At 40.8% G+C, this 4,960-nt stretch overlaps 1 pseudogene; it reads right to left on the bottom strand.

Annotated features, from left to right (window-relative positions):
* Window positions 1-1,308: 1,308 nt before the first annotated feature.
* Window positions 1,309-2,948, bottom strand: LOC109382123 (natural resistance-associated macrophage protein 2 pseudogene; annotated as a pseudogene).
* Window positions 2,949-4,960: the final 2,012 nt, after the last annotated feature.

Genomic DNA, 4,960 nt, shown 5'->3' with positions numbered 1-4,960 from the left:
CTGAGATGATGAGAGTGATCCAGCCCAGAAAAACTGATAGAGTAGGAGAGAAAAGAGACAAGATCTAAAGCAATAATCTTAACAAGGTAAGGACTCGTAATCAATACTTATGGAACGTTTGGCTTTAATGAGGAACTGAACAGTTCTTTTTGTTACAGCAAGGAAGACAACATATCGACACCAATATGGATTGATAGATTCAGAGACGAGCTGATGGGAACAGTCTCCTCTGTTTGCCTTTGTTTTCCCAGGGAAATGAGATCCTTAGTTAAGAGTGAAGGGAGGAAAGAATGTAGAGGTGTGAAGAGAAAGGGGAAGGTGTAAAATACTCAGAGTGAGCTGAATGTGGAACTATGGAAGGATGACTGAGGAATCAGTTAGTGGTCATAAATATAAAAGGAGACAATGCATGGTAATCGTTTCTCCTCAGATAGTTTCTGCTAGTCTGATATGGTACAGAGCAGATTAAGTATTAATGAGGAATGAAATTTGCTGACAACTAATCAGTGGTAGAGAGGGACAAAAGAGTGGAGGACGTGTGCAGGAAAGTGCATGCAATCTAGTACTAAAAAACAGAATCAAGTTACTCATAGAGTGTCATAGCTGGAAGGAACTTCAGAAATCATCCTAGTCCAATGTTTTCATTTAATACCAAACCAAAAAAGACCTGAAGAGGTCAAGTGAACTGGCCCAAGTGGCAGAGACTTTAAGTGAAAGAATCAGATTTCTATCTAAGTAGGCCAATCATTTTAAATGATCATGATTCCTAAACGTGGGTTTTGGTATGCAGGAAGGTGAACAACAATCAAAGAATAATCAATTTTTTTTATTTAATCAGTTTTTGAAATACTTGAAGGACTTCTGCATAATACACTTGTACTACGGCACCCCACAGACCCAGCAGGCTGTGGGCATCATGGGAGCTAGCATCATGCTACACAACATGTACATGTATTTTGCCTTAGTCAATTCCAGATAAGTAAACCTAGCCAAAAAGCAGGAAGTTCAAGAAGCCAATAAGTACTTTTTCATTGAATCTTGCAGAAGTCCTGAAGAGTTTAGTATTGGAACGATAGAAGCAAACTGTCAGCTTTTCAAAGATCCTGCCTAAACCATTTCCCAGGTTAGGGATCAGGAAGAAAAAATTCCATCTTTCAAACATATGCAAAACAAAGTCTTCCCCAACAAACAGGTGAGTCCTAAATGCAGACTGTGCAACAGCATGTACTGTTGGCTATGTTCACACAGTAAAACATGGAAACATGCTATCTCTGATGGCTACCTGGACCAGACAGACTGATCTAGTGTTTACTTAGGATAGTCACTGGTGAATTCTTTGGTCAGGACTTTAGAGATGCTTACTGTGTGCCCACAATCCAGGAAAGACATGCCCAAGGCAACCAAACATTGCCAAATCAAATAAAACACAAAGCTCAGATAAGCCACTCTGACCACAGCATCCACCACATACAATAACACATGCCCTAGTTCCTGGACATAAATCACAAGGAAGAACAGATTATAAGGACGAGGATCCTGCCTGCAATCCTCCAGCCTATTCCATTTGCAAAGTCACTCATTACTGGCCACAAGCTCATAAATATGAAGATAAATATGAATATGAGATCAACAGGAAGCTATAAGCTCTGTAGAACATTGAGGAAGTCATTCATCCCGTTAGATGTTCTACATCTTGGAAGATAGCAACAAGCACAGTGGGCATAATGGCAACAGAGCAGGTCAGAATCACTCAGGCAAAGCATGTCCATCTTAGGTTCAGAAACCCCTCCATTGCAAACTGGCCAGAATAGGTCCTGTCATGGTGGAGCTCTGTCCTGCAGCCAGGATTCCCACTGCCCAGATGTAGAGTGTAGCAGGCCCAGAGTAACATCCCAGAACAATACCCCCTTTAGAGATGTCCACAACCAGTGTTGAGTTACCATCAGAAAAAAAGCCAGTGCGGGGATTGCTGCTATTTCTACAGACTTCAATCATCTGCTGGTTGGTTTTCCAAAAAAAATGCTTCAGCATGAGTGAAACAACAAAGGCATTCATGATGAAGGAAACAAAGAGAGCAATGCAGGAGTCAATGAAAAAGTACTTATTGGACTCTTGAACTTCCTGCTTTTGAGCTTGGTTTACCTATCTGGAATTGACTAGGCAGAATGTAGGTACATGTTGTGTGGCATGAGGACAGCTCCCATGATGCCCACAGCCTGTTGGATCTGTGGGGTGCCACGACCTGAACAAGATGGTAGGAACATGACCTTGACTACTTTGCTCTGGTTGGGTCTCACTGTAACATGCTCATTTCCAATTGTGAGGGCCATACCAATGATGAGAAAGCCAAAAAATGCTTCTGGCTTCCACAAGCCATATTTGTCCTAAAAGCAAAATGCACTGGTGATGAGAACTCCACCCCATAGAGGAGCCCTTCCTACAGACAGGGGATTGATGGCAGTGGCTGAGCCAATAACTTCTTGCATATCTGAGCCAATGATAGCCAACTCCACCATCAGCCATAGGATAATTCGTCAGGGATACTGACAGTGACATATTTCAGCAAGGTGCAGCTCAGTCTAGCTTCAAGGGCCTGGAGCAGGAGTCCCACAGTGGTCGCCAACAGAACAACTCAGAGTAACTTAAACCCAGCCATTGCTCCAGACTGCAAATCAGATTCAATGCTTTCTGGATTTAGGTATTCGGTGCTCTTAAGAAAGGCTGGTCCCGTGAAAGCCCAAAGTTTACAAAAACTAAAACAAGAGTACTCCTCCTTAGCAATAGCGATCTTCTCATCAAAGTAGGTGGTGAAGGGCTCTGCTGAGAGTGCCTGGTAGACTACGGAAGAGAGGAGTTACTGCAGTGTTGATGGCACCAAGACTGGCTGAGTCCCTATGGTCTTCAGAAACATCGTCATCTGGCATCTTCTGTTCAGTACCCAGCACCATGGTGTTCTTAGAATAGGACTATTGTGCCTTACCAGCCCTTCTGCCACCTGACAAGCTGCCCCTGCACTGGCGGCCCCATAGCCTCCATTTCTTTTTAATTAGTCATCTAGAGACACATAGTAATGAATCCTTTTCTCTCTGTGAAAAGCAATCTCCCTAACATAGTAAAAATGATTAATAAATTTTCTTCTCCATATTAAATAAAATTAATTTATTTTATTTATATAAGTTTTTTCAAACTCTCATTTAGTGGTTCTTTCATAAGGAGTCATGTCATGTATGTCTGTGCTTCCGGTCCACTTTGAAATCTTGGGGGAAAATTCCATCAATCTGACTGTATAGATCTGCCAAAATAAAACATAGAAGCTAAAAAATCACATTAGCCAGGTGATTTGATACTAAAATAATTGAATTCCTGGAAAGATTTGATGTTAAAATGACTATGAGATTTTTTTCATATTTCCAAAAATGTTTCTTCTGTACATGTCAAAAATATAAACATATCATATAGACTCTCACATACTCACAACCATACACACACAGAATGACAAAGGCCATATAATACTGAAAATACAAGTAGCACATTATCACTGATTACATCTAAGTTTAGGTGTTTGTGTATGGGATTTGAGTTTGAACTGTAGCACAACATTGTAGCCCAGAATACATTTTAGATTCAATTCTGTAATGCCCTGTCTTGCTAACTAGCAGTAAGATTTTGAATTCCTATTTAAAAATCAGGCTTTTGGGCCAGCCGAGTGGTTTGTTGGTTAAGAGTTGGCTTGGGAGTGCGAGCTCTGAGCAGCAGGGCCGCCAGTTCAGATCCCACATGGGCCAGTAGCACTGCCCTCTACAACTAAGATGGTGAACAGCAGCTCGACCTGAAGCTGGGCTTCCGTGTGTCGTCGGCGACGGCGTAAGCTGCAGCAGGGCTGCAGTGGGCTGCCATGAGTGTCCCGCAGTCGGTGTGAGCTGCTGTGAGCCACTGTGAGCGGCCGTCCATTGGCCGGTGACCAATCTGCCTCAGCCGGGAAGAGCACAATGATCACAAATACCAACTTGGGCCAGAGAAGCGACATCCTCCACAACGAGACTGAAGAACCAAAAGGCAGCAACTTGTCTGTTCCCCTTCCCTGATTCCCAAATGCTGCTCCCTCCCCCACTTCCCCAATAAAAATCTTAAATAAAATAAAATAAAAATAAAAATCAGGCTTTGTAAATGCCTAAACCTCAATTTCATACTGTGTGAAATAACCACATATGCAAACAGATAATTTGACAATTAATGATTCATTTGCATGTGCAAACCCACAGTTATAACATACAGATGCCAACCTGTACATGTATATAATATTACATGTGGACCCTATATGCCTAGGCTCTTTTCTCTTTTTTAAAATAAATCCACCCTTTAAATAGCTTTTTTTTTTTTGCATTACAGAAAATCTGTTAATATTCCAGGAATATTCAGATATTCAGATATGAATATATTTTAAATTTTAAACATGTTTGAAAGAAATACTGCTCTTTGCCCATTTGATCTTCAAGAAAACAAAATTTGGTTATTTTTGTCCCAAACTTATCAGATATTTTTATTCATGTGATGACTGTATATGTTTGATTAGAAATATAAAATCATGACACAGCTGATTCAGTGTTTATCTTCTTAACACTTTTCAACCTGAAATAACATAAAAGCTTTTTTTTTCTTCAAAAGACCAATATTTAAAGGGTGTTGATTTATGTAAATCAATAATTTATCAACTTGATGTCTTTCTTTGCTGCCAGCCAGATGCTTCTTGCTTTGCTCTGCCAGACAATGTCAGCTGCAACACATAATGGCCTCTGCTTCATGTAGAAATAAGAGCATAAATATTTTAAAAATCCTGCTACAGGAAGTAAGGAGGGTTGGGGTGGGGGTGAGAGATTTTACTGGTTTATTGTGAGAGGAGAGCAAGTCTACATATTTTATGGGTTGGTTTTATCAGAAGTGGAGGCAGGGACGTCTCTTA

The sequence above is a fragment of the Hipposideros armiger genome, unplaced genomic scaffold (assembly GCF_001890085.2).
Source record: "Hipposideros armiger isolate ML-2016 unplaced genomic scaffold, ASM189008v1 scaffold_60, whole genome shotgun sequence".
NCBI classification, from domain to species: domain Eukaryota; kingdom Metazoa; phylum Chordata; class Mammalia; order Chiroptera; family Hipposideridae; genus Hipposideros; species Hipposideros armiger.
This window is presented reverse-complemented; position numbering and strand designations above follow the sequence as displayed.